General features: G+C 40.0%; 1 protein-coding gene across 1 annotated transcript in view; it reads left to right on the forward strand.

Moving 5' to 3' along the window:
* CDH22 (cadherin 22) overlaps window positions 1-22,668 on the forward strand; it is a 645,289-nt gene that overhangs the window by 320,970 nt on the left and 301,651 nt on the right. The window contains exon 2 of the mRNA XM_073606249.1: window positions 14,594-14,652. The gene's annotated coding sequence lies outside the window, so the exon portion shown is untranslated. The remainder of the gene's footprint in view (window positions 1-14,593; window positions 14,653-22,668) is intronic.

Here is a 22,668-nt window from a genome sequence, read left to right on the forward strand (position 1 = left end):
GTGCTAACAATTCGATGTTTGTACAGCAATCTCCCCTGATGTTCTATTGTGTTCTGACAAGTTTTGCCTATCTTTTTACTCTAAGTTGGCTTGTGATTTCTCACTATCACCAGTAGATGTCACTGGTATAACTAATCATAGTATGAGATTTCAAAAGCAAAATGAATAAATTAATATTTATATTTTCCTCAGCTAATCCAGTAGGAGGTTTATGCCACTGGTGCATGCTGGGGACGAATATAAATATTTGGGACAGGCCATGTGCTCTCTCTCTCTTCCCCTGGGCTGTAGCCTGGGGAAGTGCTGCTAGATGAAGCTCTACTGTCAGGCCCAATAGCCTGTATTGGGGCCTAACATGTGCTGAAGAGGACCTGAAACTGTCCTGATTGGTCGGCAGGAAGATGTGCCAAAGAAGAGACCCAGGGGAGATCCTTAGAAGGGTCTTGTGACTCACTTGGAGGATGCACTGAAATGGAGGGACCTGCTTACAGTGTTGCCGGTTTGACTTAAAGGTTCTGACAATGGGAAGCTCAAAATTGATCTGGGGAGTCTGTAACTGATTTGCTACAGAATCTGGGACCTTAATTGTTCTGCAATAAAACTTTATAAAGACAAAAATGACTGGCGCACAATATTCTTTCTCAGTTTTAGCCATGGATTAGGCCTTGGGGTGAAATGCTATGCCACCCCTGCCTCTGGAGGTGCTATCCTGCCTTTCGGGTGTCAGAGAGGTGCTACAATATATTGGTGATCTGCTTGCCATTTTGCCATTTTTTTCTCTTTGCATTTTTTTTTTTTTTTTTTAAGGTACCATATGCAGGTGCAATATTTTGCTTACAGCTTGAATAATGCGCCTCTATCTTGGTCCAGGCAACATAGCCATCCACATCTTGCAATGTGAATAATGGGCCTCTGTCTTTGTAGGTCTAAGGCAAATGCCTTTTTTGGCACTTAAGTAAAAATAGATCTATTAGTAAGAGTTCACTCTGCAGATGACAAGACAGGTCATACAAATTGTACTGAACAGAGGCAAAAAATCTAAATGAAATGTTAAAATTGAATTCTAGATGAAAAGTACAATTTGTACACTGTCAAAAAGACCATATTTGTTATAGTACTTACTGTTGTGTCTGTCAAGAAAGACTTCTATTTACCATGCGTAAATGCAATACATAATTGCACAATTGGCAATAACACATTTATAAAGCTACAGTATGTACAATATGGTTAGATGACAGTATATTATTGGTAACAAGTTTTTTTTTAATTCTTTTAGACTAACCCCCTAATGCCCGACCTGTAATCCGGGCATGCGGCCCTTTGGCACTTTGTGTGGCCGGCCCTTAGGGCCCCTGCAGGCCCTAATCTGTGTTTCACAGATTAGAGCTGTGATCTCTATCAGTCTTATATAATGTGTCTTCACTTTATAATTGTCTCTTGAAACATGTCCCACTCCTATTGCATGTTCACAGTCTCTGAGCATTTTGTGTATCATTTCTGCAGTCTCTGAACATCTACTTCCTGTATCATGTCCACTATCTCTCGCCATCTCTTCTATTATATCATCATCTCTGACCATCTTCTGTATTATCTTGGCAGGCTATGACCATTTTTTGTATAATGTCTATAATTTCTGAGCATCTCTTGTATCATGCCCACTTTGACTATATTCTGACTATATCTTCTTGTATGTTTGCAGTCTCTGATAGTGAACATTCACTGGTTTTTATGCATGGCCCTTGGTGATGTCGAGGGCCGCACTTAAGGCCCTCCATATTAGGAAAGTTGATTACCACTGGACTAAACAGTTGGTTCTCCTGACAGTTTTTTTTTTTTTTGGGGGGGGATACATTTTAGTAGTTTTGTGCTGCGTCCTATTAACTACTTGCCTACCGGGCACTTTTACACCCTTCCTGCCCAGGCCAATTTTCAGCTTTCAGCGCTGTCACACTTTGAATGACAATTGTGTGGTCATGCAACACTGTACCCAAACTACATTTGTATCATTTTGTTCACACAAATAGAGCTTTCTTTTGGTGGGATTTAATCACTGCTGGGTTTTTTTCTTTTTTACTAAAAAAAAGAAAAAAGACCGAAAAAAAAAAAAGTTTTCATAGTTTGTTATAAAATTTAGCAAACAGGTCATTTTCCTCCTTCATTGATGTGAGCTGTTGAGGCCGCACTGATGGGCATTGATAGGCTGCACTGATGGGTACTGATAGATGGCGCTGATGGGCAATGATGTGGCAATTTCTTAGTTTCTGTCAGTAAATTCTGTAAAGAAATAATTTTTCTCCTTCACTGATATGAGGTGGCATTGATGAGGTGGCACTTATGGGCACTGATCAGGTGGCACCGAAGGGCACTGATTAGGTGGCACTGATGAGGAGGCGCTAATATGCCGCACTGATAGGTGGCACTGATAGGCACTGATAGGCAGCACTGGTGGGCACTTATAGGCAGCATTGATGGGCAGCACTGATGAGCAGGTACTGAAAGGCGGCATTGATTGGTGTCTCTGGGCACTACTGGGGCTTTACTTTAATCAGAGCTCTGATGATCAGTGCCCTGATTACCTGCCCTGGTCTCCCTGCAAGGAGATGCCACGCACCAGCACTGATTGAGTGTGTGGCGAGGAGAGACAATAAACAACACTTCCACATTTACATGTGACCAACTGTGATTGGACACAGCCGAACACATGGTTAAAGAGCCGCAGCTCTTTACCGAGATCAGGGTCGCGCCGTTTCCTGGGAACACGGCACACCCACGATCGCCACACTGCGAGCACGCGAGAGTGGGTGTTTTGGGCGACGACTCGCCAAGAGGTTAAAGAGATTTCACGTCACTTTCTATGCAAGAGACACAACAAGAAGTAAGAGGAAATATCTCCAAAGTGAGGAAAATCCTTTCTTAGGCCCCATTCACACTTGCAAATGGGGTCCTTAGAGATTGCGGAAGACACAGCGGGGGTTCCAAGTGATTAGCTGCTGGTGGCAGACCTATTGAAAGCAATTGGAGGCTGACAGCTTTTGTGCTAATTGCCACAGTCTGCATCCAGGACCGATCATTCGCAGGTAATCACTCCATGATGAAAGTGGCCACAATTAGCTGCTGGATATGTCAGCCTCCCATTGCTTTTGTTGGTGCCTCTGCCGTCGTCCTGCATGTAATCACAGACATCCCCATTCGCAAGTGTGAATGGGACCTTAGACATCTGTCACTGGATTTAGTATCTCCATTAGAAGATTTCTTTTTACCACTTCCATCATCCTTTTCCAATACTTCCACAAACAGCGTGAAAAACTTAAAGGGGTTAATTCCCCCTTTTAAATCCAAAACTAACAAAGAATATATACTTTAATGAACTATAATGTGCAAAACTATATTCATCCAGTCCTCTTAATATTTTAGTAGAATCTGGTAAATTAAAATTTTTCCATGCCTATTTCAATTATTTTTGATTAACCTCCCTGGCGGTATGATTATTTCAGATTTTTGCGTCTCAAAGCGGTACAATTATTTTGCATAGAAATTTGACGTTTTATATTGTAGGTCTGTAATTCTTAGCAATAACACACTTATATCTGTCCATCAAAAGTCTAGTAGATATCCCGGGTATGATGAAGTTTGAAACACAAAATCATAAATTATAATATAATAAATAAATATAAATAATTAAAAAAATAATAATATGATAATAATAAAATAAATTTCCCCATGATTCACTATCGCTCAATTCTGCAAGTGTTCTAATTTACTATCGCTGTTTTCTAGCTGGTCTAAAGCCACTTTTGACGTAAAGGGACACTTTTTGGTTGCTATGGACAATCTCAAGTTTCCAGGCAGAAAGAACAGTATATATAACATAAAACTGCATGCAGGGCATTGGACAAAGCACTGGGGACAAAAGGGAAGTGAAATGATTTCATACAGTGCTTTATGTGTTATGATTTTTACATTTTTTGAATTTGCCACCAGGCTCCGCCCCCGTGCGTCGCAACACTCGCAGGGAACGGAGCCTGGCACAGAGAGGCTTTGGGCAGAGAACGGAGCCTGCAGAGAGCGCGGGGGGACATTGCAGGATCCTGGGGACAAGGTAAGTATACCGCACCAGGATCCTGCTATGTAATCCCGAATGTGGCTCGGGGTTACCGCTAATTTAACCCAGAGCCACATTCAGGAATACTGTCAGGGAGGTTAAATTTCATACTGTATATAAAGTTACAGTAGTCATGTGAACCACCTTCCATGATAACTTAATAGAAAACTCTGTAGCTATAACGAAAAGGCCATAATATTACCCAGTATGGATCAGGAGGACTTAAGGCCCCAACCATGTCATTGTTCTCTTTTTTTCCTATTTTGTCAACAAGTAGAAATGTGGTGGTGGGGGGGAGCGAGAGAGGGAAGGGGCAGTAAAGAGGAGCAGGCCACAAAGGAAATAAAGCAGAAACGGAGACATGGGAGAAGAAACGAAGAAAAAAAACAAGGTGGATGGTAAAGAAAGGGGTGTAAGAGGGAGTATGGGATAAGGGTTTAGTCAAGGCCACTGCAGACGAATGCCATACATTTCATTCAGAGTAAACGGGGTTTGGCCAGTAGGATTTCCTTATATTTCGTTGAGAATCGGAATGGAATCCAATGGAACCACCATAATCTTCCACCTCACCATCAGATGTCAGATGCTCAATAATAACATGCAATGGGGGAGGGTTTCGCCTTCCTCTGGATCAACTGTGGGTAAGGATTGGGTATATGGGTTTGTATGATATTTTTTATTTTATTTTTTACTTTTTTATGGTTGAACTAGATGGACTGTCTTTTTTTCAACCTGACTACCAGTAACAATGTCAGAAGTATCTTTCCACATGGCCGGTATGCAAATTCTTGAAGCATTTAAGAGGTTTATCAGGGAGCATTTATATAGATTGTTGTAGAGAGAGCTGAGATGTAGAAGGCAAGCAGCAAGATTATCCACCAAGGACAGACCAGTGAGATCTTGGTTCCGGGCCCACGCTTCTCTACTAAAGGCTTTATCTGTATGTCCAGAAAATATGGTAGAGAGAACTGTGAGATTTCTTACATCTCTGCTGCAATCTCTCAGGAACCGTATACCACCTGTTAGTAGCTTGTATCCAAACTCTAAAGATCTACTAGATATAGCGGATTTATGTGTGAAATTTACCACAAAATTCTGTTGTTCAGAAGTAAACTGTTGGTTAAGGTCCTTTTCCTATTTAAAGCGGAACTTCAGTCATTTTTCCAACTTTCCATCTATTAAATCCTCTGCCCTTGTTGTTTTAACTTTGGATAGTAATTTTTTTTTTTTCTGCCAGTAAATACCTTATACAGACCACTTCCTGTTTCTTGTCTGGTAAAAAGCCTAGGCTTAAGACATCACGCACAGCTCTCTCTCTCTCTCTCTCTCTCTCTCAATCTCGTGAGAGTGTGCCAGGAAAGTAGGGCGGATGAGTCATAAGAGGGCCAATGAGAGCTGCCGAGCTGGGGATGTGCCTCTGTGTGTCTGTGAAAATCCAGGAAGTGAACAGGCAGCAGCTTCAGCTGCCCACAGTTAAAATGGATGCAGCCAGACTCAGTGGAGGGAGATTTCTGCAGCATATTTGGCAAGTAGAGAATTACAGTATATATAAAATAAAATGCAAAGTGGTTGGAGGGAAGCTTCAGAACGGCAAAGATGTTTTATTACAAATTATGTGAGCAGACTGCAGTTCCTCTTTAAGGAGGAAAATAGGCACATCATTTTTGGGCAATAAGAATGGTATAAGAGAGAGAGAGAGGGTATAATGGAATGGGGTGACTCCCCTCTGATAATTTTTTGCCCTTAAATTGATGTTAAATAGAAACATAGCTTCTAACACTCAACTGATTTAATTAAAGTATAGAATTGTTGATCAGATAAAGAGCAGATGTGTGTGTGGCCAGCATTAAGCTGTCTTTTATGCCTGTGTGTCTATGTTTATTACGTTTTCAAGTTTTATTGAAAGGAAATAGAAAAGGGCATTGTGTATAAAAGAGAGGGGTGTATATCATGTTATATCAGCAATACAGGTTACTTAAATTGGAAATGAAATCCCAGTCTTTACAACAGGATGCGTCAACCACTTGTAAGACGGTATTGTTTGAAAGTGTTGAAAAAAAACATTGTTGTGTTATGAGGCTAAAAGCCTCATTACCACAATAGATCATATATCCACTGATACAGTGTGTGCGATTTTATCATAAGGACTGTAAAGGAAAACAAAAAAGATGAGAATGGGGAAAAAAATTATAGAAATGCAAAAGAACAGGATAAACCAAGCAACAAAACAAAAAAAGTGGAAGCTGCCTTATAGACGTGGCATGTTTTTATTCTCAGGAGTATTGTCAAGGTAAACTAAAATTCAGACTGTAGTGCCTACATTTTTAGCTACTACAACTAAAGATCCTTTCATGCACAAAGTTGCCTAGGCCCTCCCCCAATCTAATGTTTGGTAAAAAAATTAATAGTAATAAAAAAAAAAACTGAACCTATTCATCATGTGTGCAAGCTTTATGTATTGTATTGACCATCTGACCATGAATAAACTTCTTGATCCCCTTCAGTCCGGTTTTCGCCCTCAAAACTCCACGGAAACTGCTCTCCTTTAACTCTCAAATGACCTACTAATGGCTAAAGCCAATGGACACTATTCTGTACTACTTCTCCTGGATCTCTCTGCTGCCTTTGACACAGTGGACCACCCCCTCCTCCTCAAAAAACTCTACTCCTTTGGTCTCCGTGACTGTACTCTACGCTGGTTCTCATCCTACCTACCCCACCGTTCCTTCAGTGTCACTTACAACTCTACTTCCTCCTCTCCTCTTCCTTTCTCCGTTGGGGTGCCCCAAGGTTCTGTTCTTGAACCTCTCCTTTTCTCTATCTACACCACCTCCATGTCTGATCCATGTAAGCATCCTGTCCTGTCAGCGTTAAATGGTTTGTCGCAACCTCTTAACTGACATTTTTGCTGGACAGCTTGGTCTGTTAAAGGAAGCTGAAAAAAACAGACTTACTTGATCACCAGGTAAAACTAAAGAGAAAAAGCCTAAAAATGAAAAGAATGTAGCCACCACATCTAAAAATTGGTAAGCTGTAATATATTATTTTTTTTGGGGGGTTAATACTACTTTAAAAAGTAACTCCACTTTTATTGAGAGGAAAAAAAAAACAATCCCACCTCTGTGATTTATTTACATTGCAAGGATTTTTAACAAACTTTGTTGCAGATTCCTACCTTTTGTTATTCTGAAGAAATATCAGTTTGTCTTTTTCCATGTGCAAAATGAATGTGAATGGGAGTGACTTTATAATTATCAATCAGCTGGTGCACTTGCAGGGATCTAATGAGGAAAGATGCATGGTCTGCATCCCTTTAGACGTGATTTCCCTTTTGGAAGTATCTCATCAAAAAATGACATGTTTGTTGCAGGGGATGCCCAAAATCTGACTTGCATCTTAGTGAAGACTTCTGTAAAAATCAGTAAACCAATCACACGACCAGGAAATTAAATTTTCAGGGGGTGTGTTGTACACCAACTGTGTACAGAATGCCTGCAGGTTGCCATATTGTATTGCATTTTTACAGAAAATTACAGTGCTGCGGATTGAAAAGGGAAGGTCATTTTTAATATCTTTCAATTATAATATGAATTGTACATGCTGTATATTTTTTTGGTGTTTGCTATTTTTTTCCCACAAAAGTGGAGTTATGCCCCGTACACACGGTCGGATTTTCCGATGGAAAATGTGTGATAGGACCTTGTTGTCAGAAATTCCGACCGTGTGTAGGCTCCATCACACATTTTCCATCGGATTTTCCGACAGCAGGATATAAAATTTTCCGACAACAAAATCCGTTGTCGGAAATTACGATCGTGTGTACACAAATCCGACAGACAAAGTGCCACGCATGCTCAGAATAAATAAAGAGATGAAAGCTATTGGCCACTGCCCCGTTTATAGTCCTGACGTACGTGTTTTACGTCACCGCGTTCAGAATGATCGGATTTTCCGACAACTTTGTGTGACCGCGTGCATGCAAGACAAGTTTGAGCCAACATCCATTGGTAAAAATCCTAGGATTTTTTTGTCGGAATGTCCGATCAATGTCCGACCGTGTGTACAGGGCATTATTCTTTAAAGTTTATGTATAGCCAAAATTTTATTTTTACGTTTTGGATAGAGTAGTGAAGGATTATAACCCCCTTCAGTTTATTTTTCTATTATTTTTTTATTTTGCTGTCTGTGTCCTATTAAGGAGTAAAGGAAGCAATAGGAAATACTGTATGTACAAAGTGAGGAAAATTCCCCTCTATACAGGTGTCCTTACCTCTAGCTCTGATGACAGCTGAAAAATGTTAAATTCGCATTACTTTCTGTCCCAGCGACAATAGTCACCAAGACAAACAGATGTGTGAATCTACCAAGCAGGGACACAGACAGCAATAAAACTTGGCAGAGGTTCTAACCCTTCCCTACTCTATCCAAAAAGGGAAAAATTAGCTTTGTCTGAACAAACACTTAAGACCCAGCCGTCATTGTACTATAGGCCAGATGGGAGCACAGTCATTCTGGGAGGACAACATATGACGTCCTCCAAGAACACGCGTTTTGTGCAGCCGCACAATCTGTCACAGCCAATGACTGATCACTGTACCGGCCCGCTGCCACTGTCATGTGATCGCTGTGATCACAGCAGATCACATGACAATTGTAAACAATGGATGGCTTTCTTTCATTCATTTACCATAACTTACCCCCCACACTCAAATCTTCCAACAGAACAGCGCTGCTAAGCGCGGAGACACTGTGGCAGCGTTCACGACGGGAATCAGATTTCAGAAGGGGACTGCACATACCCCATGCTGGCTATCCTGGATGTTTTTGAGATTACATCTACATCACATTTAGTGCATGGAGTACAGGTATTTGCTGGGGTAAAGAAATGTTGTGCGGTTACCCCCGTTCTCTGTTCATACATTTCCATCTAAGCTAATCTTGTTTGATATCCATTATTTGATGTACTAAGCTGGACATTGTTATACAGCCCTATCCTCATGGTAGATAGATCAGGCATATCTATCTATACTATACTACTGCATCGATAGGACTTGGACTACATTCATTCAATTGATAAATCAGCAGGTGCATTGAGTATGCCTTTATGATCTCTGCACAGATAGGGAGGACATATATATATACAAACCCAGATAGGGGCGGTTCAACCATTGGGCAATATTGGCCAACATCTCTTTTTTTCTATCTGTGTCTCTACCAGTGGATATTATCCTGCATAGTCTACCATCAGACTCACCACATCTATCAGCAATCCTTGCTCTGAGGCCCTTATCTTTGGGAGGGGCGAGGGAGGGGTTGGGGTGACCCACCACTGTCTTTTTTTAATTCAACGTTGTTTATCTTTTATAATTTTATTGTCACTTGATATTGTGGAGGAACGGACCCCACCTGTGTGGACTTGATCCACAGATGTGGGATCCCTCACTTTTTGTATTCATGCAATTCTTTCAATAAAGTTTTTGTAATATTTTGATCTCATTACGTGGCAGCTTCTCCCTCTGTTAGCTTTCTTGGGACCACTCTGCCCCCCGCCTTTTTTTTCGTTCATGGCATTCTTTCATGCCCAGGGGCGTAACTACCACCATAGCGACCCATGCGGGCGCAGCCGAGTGGGGCCCAGTGAGGATAAGAGCACTGCCGGCACAGTCTCCCAGCCAGGGGAAGAGAGGGGAAAGGAAGAGGCAAGCTCTCCGTATCAGCAGAGAGCTGAATTGCCCGATGTAAGAGCTTTCATTAGAACTTCCAGTGTTCCCGGGGCTCACGTCACATAGCTCCACCTTTTGGCCCAGTGCCTTTGATAGACAGAACGCCAATCCAATGCGGGACATGTGACGTCATCAAAGGCGTTGGGCCATGAGGTGGGGCTATGTGACGATGAGCCCCGGGAAGACAGGAATTTCAAATGAAAGCTATTACAGTGGGCAATCCCGCTCTCTGCTGATCCGGGTGGATTGCCTCTTCCTCTGCATAGGTGGGGCTGTATGGGGCACAGGCAGACCAGGCTGTATGGGGCACAGGTCATGCTGTATGTGGCACAGGTCATGCTGTATTGGGCACAGGTCACGCTGCATTGGGCACAGGTCATGCTGTATGTGGCACAGTTCACGCTGCATTGGGCACAGGTCATGCTGTATGTGGCACAGTTCACGCTGCATTGACACTAGGGCAGCTGTGGGGGGGGGGGGGGCTGTTTGCAGGGGGGCCCCATACAACATGAAATTCATGTGTATAAGCAATCATAATGTGTAAAAAAAAAAAATCCTAATCACCTCCCCAGGGTAGTATTGCTCTGGTCACAGTGTGTAGGAAAAAAAAGTAATAAAAAAATGTAAACAAATTATTATTTTTTTATTTTCCCTGATCACCACCACACCAGTTATATGATATTGCTGGTTATGAAAAAAAATTGTGGAAAAAAAAATATTTCTGCATTCTCTAAATAATTGTGACAAAAAATTACAACTTTAAAAAAAACTTGACATGCCTCTTACTAAATGCCTTTGACTGTCTACTTTCCAAAAAGGGGTCATTTGGGGAGTATATGTACTGTCCTGGCATTTTCAGGCCTCAAGAAATGGGATAGCATGTCAGTACATCAGGATTGATGGATTTTTGAGATACCCTATATAACATAGTTTGTGGACTCTAGAACTTTCCTGCAGACTAAATAATAAACACTGAGTTTAGTTATTTTCACCAAAGAAATGTAGCAAAATACATTTGACCTACATTTATGAAAAAAGATTATTTGTTTGCCAAATTTTTATAACTGAAAGTTTTGAAAAAAAATGTATTTCCTTCTTTTTTATTTAGCAAAAAAATAAAAAAAATGAGTAGTGATTAAATACCACCAAAAGAAAGCTCTATCTGTGTTAAAAAAAATGAATAAAAAATGCTAAAAATTTCATTTGGGTTTCAGCGCTAAAAGCTGAAAATTGGCCTGGGCAGGAAGGGGGTAAAAGTGCCCGGTATTAAAGTGGTTAAAGGGGCATTTTTAGCTGCTGGCAAGTTGTATAGTAGTGAAGGAGGCCTATAATTTAATTATTGATTAAAACTAAAAAGTAACAGATAAAAGAGGTTTAGCAGCCAGAAGGGAATACAATACTCTAACCAAGAAATTGTTCTTCTGTTATCCTTTTATATGGGGTGGGTTTCATTTATCCATTTTTTTCCCCTCTCATTTCCCAGTACGAGTTGGAAACTGCAGAGATAACAGGACGATCATAGAAAAGGCTCTAGCTAGAGACCTGTTTGCCCCAAAGGGACTGTGCTGTAACTGCTGTGCAAGGAGAGACTCATTCATTTGTTTCCTCCTGTATTGGATGATAAATAATTCAAGCTTAACGCCAAATCTTTGATTAAAATCTCCTGTCCCATGATAGAGAATTTCAGATGGGTAATCTTTCTACAGAGACATAATTCACTTGGGTTACTCTGAATAATGGGATTTCTCCTATAACGGAGTATACAACATATACAGATATGCCTATAAGCTTACATATAATTGTGATTTAGAGTGACTTGCCTCAAAAAGATTTTTAAGTACATAGATAAGTCTGATTTTTTTTTTTTTTTTTTACTGTCTTTTAGTTTTGGTGTATTAAAGTGCCAAACGCCTATTGCAATGATGATGCTATATTTGTGCTACAATTTCAACCTTACATTACAAAATTGTCAATTTCAAATTACAATGAAGCAAAAGTTAAAAAGGATATTACTTTTTTTTTTTTTTTACTCAAAATTGTTCATGTAGTTTTGTATGGAGGGAGATGGTGGTAGCATAAAAGCTCTGAAAAGAAGCCATGGATGTTGTTAGTGAGCCGCAGGCGCTTTGATCTGGTTTCCCCTGTCTCTGTTTGAGGACGTTTTGCAACTGTTGTGCAAGGAACAGCCTAGGGTGATGACTCTAATGCCCCGTACACACGGTCGGACATTGATCGGACATTCCGACAACAAAATCCATGGATTTTTTTCGACGGATGTTGGCTCAAACTACACACGGTCACACAAAGTTGTCGGAAAATCCGATCGTTCTGAACGCGGTGACGTAAAACACGTACGTCTGGACTATAAACGGGGCAGTAGCCAATAGCTTTCGTCTCTTAATTTATTCTGAGCATGTGTGGCACTTTGTGCGTCGGATTTGTATGCACGCGATCGGAATTTCCGTCAACGGATTTTGTTGCCGGTAAATTTTATAGCAAGCTCTCAAACTTTGTGTGTCGGAAATTCCGATGGAAAATGTGTGATGGAGCCTACACACGGTCGGAATTTCCGACAACAAGGTCCTATCACACATTTTCCGTTGGAAAATCTGACCGTGTGTACGGGGCATATTGGGTATTGCTGGGAGGATGTTGATTAGACCCCACTTTTCTTGAACTAGAGCCTATGTGGTGAGCAGAGCCTATGCGGTAAGCACAATACTGGGCCTTAAGGCTGGAATCTATTATCTATAAGTGGCAGCATTGCACTTCCTTGAGGAAGTTCAACTATATTGTCTGCTAATATATAATGGAAATACTCCAAGAAACGTGTTCAGCGGCATCTATATAAAATACTGGACTGTAACATTGAAGGAAAATCAATCCTCTTGGAAATTCGTATACATATGATCAGACGTAATTTTATTACATTTGTTTGATGATAGTCATGTATTTTACTGTTTTGTGAAAATAAAATCATGTTTTTAATTGCTGTTTTGAGTTGTACATCAAAAATCCTGCCGAAAGATTTTTTACCATTTATAGTTTTCATTATTTGGATGTAGCACTTTGATGGTCATTTCCTATAGTCAAAGCAAAATAATAATTATTTCTGCAGTCATTGGTTTAAAGCGGGGGTCCACCTATCTATCGTTTTTTTTTTTTTTTAGTTAATTCACAAACTTTTCTTCTCAGCATTACATACTCACATATCGTGTGTAATATGTCCGCCTGTGTCAGATTTCGTCGGAAAGAATAACTTATATTATTCACTGCAGGCGGTTTCCATCTTCATTGTGGGCATTTGAAGCCCACAAGCATTTATTTCCTGGAAGCGGTGAATGCTGTGCTCCCAGCATTCACCGCTCGTTCCCGCACATGCTCAGTGGCATCCTGGGAAGCCTGAGACAAGCTCCCAGGAGTCTGGGAGAGGCTAGAAACACGCCTACTCCCACGGGAGGAGAACCAGGAAGTGCAAAGAAGAATAGAAAAATAAAAGGTAATTACGGCGATTTAAATTTTTCTAAACGGCATGTCAGCATCTAGGCAAGGAAGAGAATACATACAGATATTGTTCAAAATTTGGGTGGAACCCCGCTTTAAGAGCAAGGCACAGACCAAGTGTAAGTAAGTAAAGTGGGCCTGCTGATGGAACCATGGCTTACTTGATGATGCCATTTTCTGCAGTACAGAAAGAGAAAGAGAAATTGTGGAAATGACTCTGTATGCAAACTGTTCAAAGTCTTGGTCTCAGATTGGTTAAACCAAGACTGGGTTATACCAACTGATGTTCCCATTATTGCAAACTTATAAACTTGACCACTCATTGGCTATGATTGACAGCAGCAGGATCCTATGGCTCCCGCTGCTGTGTGAGCCAATGAGGAAAAAGAACCAGAAGAGCTGCAGATCTCATGCACATCACTGGAACGAGATGGGGCTCAACTAAGTATAAGGGGGGGCTTCTGCACCCAGAAGGTTTCTTATATTATTGCATAGGATGCATTAAGGTAAAAAAAGAACACTGGCACAGCATTGAAAGTTGTGAACTGTAGGTGCGGAGGAAATAATTTTACCAGTTTACTGATTATTTTTTATTTTATTGTGCTCAATGTGTTAAACTAAAAAAATTCTGATGGTTTAATACTATTTTAATACAACTTTAAGGTGAGTATATCTTTTTTCATTTACTTATTTAGGAGACACAATGCTGTTGTTTTTCATTGAACCAACTACTTACCTCCTCCTTGCGTAAATATGCAAACCCGGGTGCCTTGTATGTGTATCCCATGCAGATGAAGTCCTGCTCTGCCTAAATATTTCTATCCAAGGATGCCAAATCTTACAGCTGCTGCTGCTGTCATTATCTAGTGTAATATCTGTGCGCGATAAATGGATTTGTCATCTGGTCTGCAGGACCGATGCATTTCTTTTATTCTCTTAATATACTAAAGCATGGGAACTCTGATGGTTTTCTGGGATTCATTTATTTCTATAGTGCATATATTCCTATAAGTATGAATTATTTATATGTTTTGTGTATGTGTGAGAATGATGTGATAAATTATATTCCAGTACACCTTTAACAAGGCAAAATGTTCTTCTAAACATTCTTCATCACAGTTTAAATGCATTTCAAACGCTCTTCTTCTTACCCAAAATGTGAGGCTTGGGGATTTGAGAATAGTTTGCTGTCAATTACGGCTAATGTTATAAAGCAGATTATTTTCTGACACCCTACCAATCAGAATTCTTGTTTCATTTATAGGCTTGGACTGCAGCAATGGTAATTGGATGCAAAGTTTATTTCTGACAGCTGGACTCCAGGTAAATATAAGAACACCCATTAATACAGCTTATATTCATTAATACATAATTAAATGCATTTTTTTGTTTACTGCAAGCAGTGTAAATACCAGAATTGGACTTGATATCAACCCCTGGCAGTACAGCAGAGCTAAGAGAGAGGGAGAAGCAGTACAAGGAGACAGTCAGTTGTGCTGCAGTTCAAGGAGCATTCTGGCAGAAGGAGAGAGCAGAATGACAGAGAGATAAGCTCATCAGTCTGCTGCTTTTGCCTCCACTGTCATATCACACACTACTGGAAGGGCAAGACTTGTGCAGGCCATAGACAGCGCACATTTCTTTCCTGCAACCAGGGGTTCCCCCATCAACACAGACAGTGTCGACAGGGGAATCCCTCTTGCCGAGCAATTGTCTTCTCCTGCCAAAAGAAGACCGTGATTATTGCTAGCGGCTACAGTAGTCGCTTGCAATAATCGCAAGCGAATCCGGCAGGCTGGTTGTATCCAAGTTGATCGATCGATCGACTTGGTACATTCAGCCTGCCAATTACAGGTTCGCATCTCGGTCGGTTCCTGCTGAATCAGCCAAGATTCGAACTGTGTATACATACCTCCCAACTTTTTTGAGATGGGAATGAGGAACACATATCAGAAAAAGTATGCAGGCATAGGCACACCCCTTGCCACGCCCCCTTAAAGGAGAATTGTACAAAAAAACAAGATTGGTTAAACCAGGGATCCGCAAACTACAGCCCTCCAGCTGTTGCAGAACTACACGTCCCATGAGGCATTGTAAAACTCTGACATTCACAGACATGACTAGGCATGATGGGAATTGTAGTTCCTGAACAACTGGAGGGCCGTAGTTTGAAGACCCCTGGGTTAAACCCACAAGTTCTTTTTTTACCACTACTATTCCTTTATATTGGCTTTTGGAATTTAGAAATCAGGTGAAAGGTTTAGCGCTGGAAAACACTTCCAGATAAAAAGTGCATTTTATATACATCTATATAGATCAGACCAAAATGAGGGACATATGAGGAGGAAAGAGGGACAGAGGGACATTGCTCGAAATCAGGGACAGTCCCTCGAAATCAGGGACAGTTGGGAGCTATGAACCGTGTATGGCCAACCTTAGCGATGGTTAACTACAGCTGAGAGAAATCAGGTCTTCTCCTTCGCCAGACAGATCTGTGCTGTGTAGCAAAGGGGTAAATCTCAGGATTGGGTCGCAGAAATACAAATCGTTTTGCAGGTAAAAGAGCATTCTCTCTGTATTTGGTTTGTGTGTTTAGCATTCAAGCTAATCACTGGCCACATTCTTACCTCCTCTCTCCCATCTAACCAGGATTAATTTAAAAACTAAATTAAAAGCCCCTTTTTTTTACCATTGGGGTTGAGTAACTAAAACTGGAGAGTGTACATTCTGGCACAACTCTGCAAAGAAACCAATCAGCTTCCAGGTTTTTGTTTTGTCAAAGCTGAACTGAACCATCAGAAGTTTAGAAGCCGATCGGCTACGTGCAGAGATGCACAAGATTTTACACTCTCCAGTTTCAGTAAATCAACCCCATTATAATATGGGGCAGCAACAAGAAAAGAGGCAGTGGGCCTAGACTCCAACTCTTGGTCTTCGGTCTTCACTCTGGAAAAAGATGGTGCAGAGGGCTCTGTGATGACAGAACCACGTGGATAAGAAATGTGATTAAAGGGTGTTTGAGAGGAAGAAGAGGGCAATCAAAAGGTAAAAATGAGCAGTGGGGGCAGTAAATCTGTTATTTTGTGGGTAGTATAATATAAGGGGGTGCTTTTGACACAATAAAAAATGTGTACACAATATTTAAAAAACATGACAAATAAAGTGCAAAATGCTTAGTAATACATATACATCACTGGTATCTTATTTCAAAATAAACCGGAAAACACATAAAGTGAAAAGTAATAACAAATGTCCGAATGGGTTAAATAACAAAAGTGTCCATAGAAGATTTGAAGCAATTTGGGTCTTTACACCATCACCACTGGAAACGATCATGGAAAACAAATGACACCCGGTGGATAAGGGTAAGTAGCCTACTTACCAAACTACAATGAACCCTTTAATTAATTTGGGTCTTTACACCATCACCACTGTAAACGATCATGGAAAACAAATGACACCCAGTGGATAAGGGTAAGTAGCCTACTTACCAAACTACCATGACCCCTTTAATTAAAATGACAGGTCAGGTGGAGCTTTGACAGATTTAGGTACTGTTGCCTTTACTGGTGGACACCAATGGGATAATCCTGGGGAATCACTTGCGCTGTGTTTGGCCGGCGTGCGTTCCCAGTCACTGGGTAGGTCATGTTTTTATTTACCCAGGTCCAATATGATTGGCTGAGGTTTGGAGGGTTTCTTGTAACGACCTCTAATGAAAACCCTCCTAACCTCAGCCAATCATATTGGACCTGGGTAAATAAAAACATGACCTATCCAGTGACCTGGACACTTTGAGGGGAGCAGCTTATATACTGTATTGTTTATTTAGCCATAGCGTGGGGTTCTCCTCATTTCTCAAATCTGTTACTTTGCCCTATATATCGGTAGATCAAAAGTAAAAAAAAAAAAACTGAACTGTCGATACCAGAAAAATGATTTGTAATACAGCTGGACTACCATTTGTTCTGAAAATGTCACCCCGTGTTAATTCTTTACTTTATAATGGCTCCTATTGATGTATTGAAATTGGCTGACTGGCTGCAGACTGATGATACAAGCACTGGTTTTCGGGAGGGATTCAGAAATACATTCTCCACCCACAAAATAACTACCACTATATGGTCTGTATATCTAATGTTGCTGTAGATGAGAGATGGTGGCATGGCAATGACTGCACTGTCCTGACTTATTATGGGCCTCAGCCATCAGCAGAGTCCACAGACGTTCTCCTGCTTTTCTTTATAGACTGTAAATACGGGAAACTTGGAATTTTAAAGGTTCTAAAACATTTTGCAACATATAGAAAGAAATTCTTTTACTAGGGTGGGTAAACATCAGCTGAAGGCTAACAGATCTCATGATTAAATATTGGAAATATCCGAATTAACTAATTTTTCCGAATATTTGGAAATTCAAAAGTCCGAAAACCCAAAAATTTGAAAACCTGAAATAATAACTAACTAATAATGACTTACTTAACTATTACGTACTAACTATTAAAATATAGGTATTGGAATTTCCTTTCAAATATGGCTGTTAGTGAATGTGACAAATATGAATCTTCCGAAATAACGAACGCCGTATCAAACGAATGGAACGTAACCAAATTATAATAATAAATAACATTAATAATAATAAAAACTTTTTATTTATGAATTTATGAATTTTCGAATTTACGAATGAATCGAAGAATGAAAAAAACAAAAATGCAGCGCACGTGTCTAACCCCATTCCTATTTGTGCAGCTTTTCTAGGTGGGACCTGGATTGGCCAGGCAACGAGACCTATTTCATTTTGTCTTGTTCTATTCACCGTGACATTAACAACATTACCCTTGTTTTCCTATGACCCACTTCTTGGCAGGTCAAATAGTTTTTTATATACCCTGATGCGTTTCAACTGTTGTTAATCTGTATGTTACACTGTTTGTAACAAAATGCAAACCAAAACCCAATAAAAAAAAAAAAAAAACAGAATCATAAATTTGTAATGAAGCAGCTGCAGCATCCGGTTAGAATAATTTTCCACCCGGTTCAGTGGATTTTTAAATCAGGTGCTGCAGACAGGGTTGATGGGCTGATTCAGCATTTCTATATATATCTATATCTATATAGATCTATTTCTATATATATATACATACCTGACCTGAACAAATTAATGGGGTGGGCGACTACATGGCAAATGAGGTTCAATGTAGAAAAATGTAAAATAATGCATTTGGGTGGCAAAAATATGAATGCAATCTATACACTGGGGGGAGAACCTCTGGGGGAATCTAGGATGGAAAAGGACCTGGGGGTCCTAGTAGATGATAGGCTCAGCAATGGCATGCAATGCCAAGCTGCTGCTAACAAAGCAAACAGAATATTGGCATGCATTTAAAAGGGGATCAACTCCAGAGATAAAACGATAATTCTCCCACTCTACAAGACTCTGGTCCGGCCGCACCTGGAGTATGCTGTCCAGTTCTGGGCACCAGTCCTCAGGAGGGATGTACTGGAAATGGAGCGAGTACAAAGAAGGACAACAAAGCTAATAAAGGGTCTGGAGGATCTTAGTTATGAGGAAAGGTTGCGAACACTGAACTTATTCTCTCTGGAGAAGAGACGCTTGAGAGGGGATATGATTTCAATTTACAAATACTGTACTGGTGACCCCACAATAGGGATAAAACTTTTTCGCAGAAGAGAGTTTAATAAGACTCGTGGCCACTCATTACAATTAGAAGAAAAGAGGTTTAACCTTAAACTACGTAGAGGGTTCTTTACTGTAAGAGCGGCAAGGATGTGGAATTCCCTTCCACAGGCGGTGGTCTCAGCGGGGAGCATTGATAGCTTCAAGAAATTATTAGATAATCACCTGAATGACCGCAACATACAGGGATATGTAATGAAATACTGACACATAATCACACACATAGGTTGGACTTGATGGACTTGTGTCTTTTTTCAACCTCATCTACTATGTAACTATATAGATATAGATATATATATATTAATATATGCATGATATGTGTGTGTGTGTGTATATATATATATATATATATATATATATATATATATATATATTGTAAGTGATGGAATAACAAATTAGGTTGTCAATCTGGAGAAAGAACCCTATAAAGTAACTGTCTTGGAAGTAAGACTTAAAAGCTAAGTTGCTGGTCTTTTGAGTACCTTGTGGGTCACCAGCCTTTAATAATTTCTACCTGTCACCAAACCAAAGCCAGACGCACAGACCCCTGCAAGTGACATGAATATTGTCTGTATTCCAGTAACTTCTAGTTAGTCTATTTTAACTAACGTTCTAGACATGCTTTTCTGTCAGCCACGTCCCTTCTCTAATAAGTGACATTCCCAACTACAAACGTTTTCCCTCTAGTGAACAATATTCCTCTCCAGTCAATGATGAATTCTGCTCAGCAGGGAAGATCAAACCAGCTACTCTCTGCAGCTCAGTGCTTTCTGCTGTCTGGTAAGTGCCAGACCACAAAGTGATATGCCCTCCAATTTAGAGAGTTTCGTATATTTAATGAGCATTTCATCATGGTGCGAGCAAACCTAGTGCCACCAAGGGGATCTGGTTCTCTGTTTAAAACAGATGGAAGCACTCCATGTAGGCAAAAGATGGGTTAATTATTGGAAAACAAAAATCATAATCTTGGGCAAGAAATTCATATCCACCATTCAGACAGGAAATTAAATGTTAGGGATGATGGGCTTTCCAGGGAAAGAGAGAAGCTGCTAGTGCTTGGGTTAAATGGATTGCCTGCAGTGTCATATAGGAGGCTACAACCTTCTAATTTGAATTGAATGTTAACATAATATACTACACAATGAGGGCAGGATGTATGTAGCATGTAGTGAAATTTAATGCAATCAAAGCGATTGCTAGAAAAAAAAACTTTTCACCAAGAGTGCACCAAACCAATGCACATCTTTGCACAGTCTATTAAAATGTACTGTATATCTATAGTCAAAACTTCTTTTTTGGTATCGTAGTGAAGGATTAGAATCTTTGTTGGATTTACCATCACTTACTGTTTAATTGAGCTGTATAAACCCAAGCTCCAATCCATCCCAACTCTATCCAAAACTGAAAAAAAGTATTGGGTCCCACTGTAAAGTATAGTTTCACTTTTTTTTTTTAATTTTGAATTGGGAATGGCTAAAGCCTCTATCTGTATACTATTAGGGATTTTTTTCTTGACTGTCTGAGAGGAAATCTCTACAAAATAAGTTGCACTTAGATGTCTCACCTAAACAGGTCTCCCTATTGGAAGATTTTTGCCTCTCTTCTGGTAACAAATTCAAATTTTAGATTTCCCATCACTTTCAGAGACCATGACAGAAGGTACTAGGGCTAATAGAAAGGACTATTTTCCTCAGCAGGTATGAAAATATCACAAGAGTGTCTCCACCTCCATGTGAGCTATGTAATTTCAAAGCCATTGTATCTAATTTTTAGGGATTCATTAATGACGGGAATAGTACCACTGGATTGGCGTAGGGCCAATGTGATGCCTATATTTAAAAAGGGAACAAAGTCTTTACCAAGTAACTATAGACCTGTTAGTTTAACTTCTATAGTCGGGAAGATACTGGAGAGTTTAATAAAAGACCACAGACGAGTTCTTGCTGGAAAAAAATATTTTAAGCAACAGACAGCATGGATTCATGAAAGACAGAAGTTGTTAAACAAACCTGATTTCTTTTTATGAGGAGGTAAGTAAAACCTTGGACAGAGGGGGTGGCGGTGGACGTGGTATACTTGGATTTTTCGAAAGCGCTTGACACAGTTCCCCACACACGACGAATGTGTAAGGTAAAGTCTACAGGCTTGGAAATATCAGTTTGTTAAATGGATAGAAAACTGGCTAAAAGACAGAATTCAGAGAGTAGTGGTTAATTATTCTTACTCTGAATGGTCTAAGGTTATCAGTGGTGTACCCCAAGGTTCAGTGCTGTGACCCTTACTTTTTAATATCTTTATATGATATCGGGTCTGGGATTAAAAGTAACATTTCTGTCTTTGCAGATGACTCTAAGCTATGCAGTGGAATAACGTCCTTACAGGATGTCTCCAATTTACAAGCCGACCTCAATGCTCTGTCTAATTGGGCAACTAAGTGACAGATGAGGTTTAATGTTGATAAATGTAAAGTTATGCACTTGGCGGCTAAGAATATGCATGCATCATACATACTAGGGGGAGTACAACTGGGGGAATCAATGGTGGAGAAGGATCTGGGGGTTTTGGTAGATCATAAGCTCAATAATAGCATGCAATGCCAAGCTGCGGTTTCCAAAGCGAGCAAAGTCCTTTCTTGTATTAAGAGAGGTATGGAGTCCAGAGAGAGATATAATTTTGCCCCTGTACAAATCATTAGCAAGAGCTCATCTGGAATATGCAGTTCAGTTTTGGGCACCAGTTCTCAAAAAGGATATCGGGGAGCTGGAGAAAGTGCAGAGAAGGGCAACTAAACTGATAAGAGACATGGAAGAGCTCAGCTATGAGGAAACATTAGAGGAACTGAATTTATTCATTCTTGAGAAGAGAAGATTAAGGGGGGATATGATCAACATGTACAAATATATAAGGGGTCCATATAGTGAATATGGTGTTGAGTTATTCACTTTATGGTCAACACTGAGAACAAGGGGACACTCTTTACGTCTAGAGGAAAAGAGATTTCATCTCCAAATATGGAAAGGTTTCTTCACAGTAAGATCTGTGAAAATGTGGAATAGACTCCCTCCAGAGGTGGTTCTGGCCAGCTCAGTAGATTGCTTTAAGAAAGGTCTGGATTCATTCCTAAATGTACATAATATAACTGAGTACTAACATTTATAGGTAAAGTTGATCCAGGGAAAATCCAATTGCCTCTCTGGGATCAGGAAGGATTTTTTTTCCCCTGCTGTAGCAAATTGGATCCTGCTTTTCTGGGGTTTTTTTCACCTTCCTCTGGATCAATTGTGGGTATAGGATTGGGTATATGGGATTGTATGATATTTTCTTATTTTATTTTTTTATGGTTTAACTAGATGGACTTGTGTCTTTTTTCAACCTGACTAACTATGTAACTATGTCAGTATACACACAAGGGATGTTGCACTCAACATCTAAGTTTCTTGTACATCTCATAAGTAAAAATTATAAAAGAGAGTTGGAGTCCGATAACAATCCTTCACAATACTTTATTTGGTAAAAGATAAGTGAACTGGGACATCCAAACAAACCCAGCAGAACTTAATGCGTTTCAGCCAAATCTTTAGTCACAGTTACAGTACATACTGTATTTATTGGCGTATAACACTCACTTTTTCACCATGAAAA

Source organism: Aquarana catesbeiana, linkage group LG12 (genome assembly GCF_042186555.1).
Source record: "Aquarana catesbeiana isolate 2022-GZ linkage group LG12, ASM4218655v1, whole genome shotgun sequence".
Lineage (NCBI taxonomy): Eukaryota > Metazoa > Chordata > Amphibia > Anura > Ranidae > Aquarana > Aquarana catesbeiana.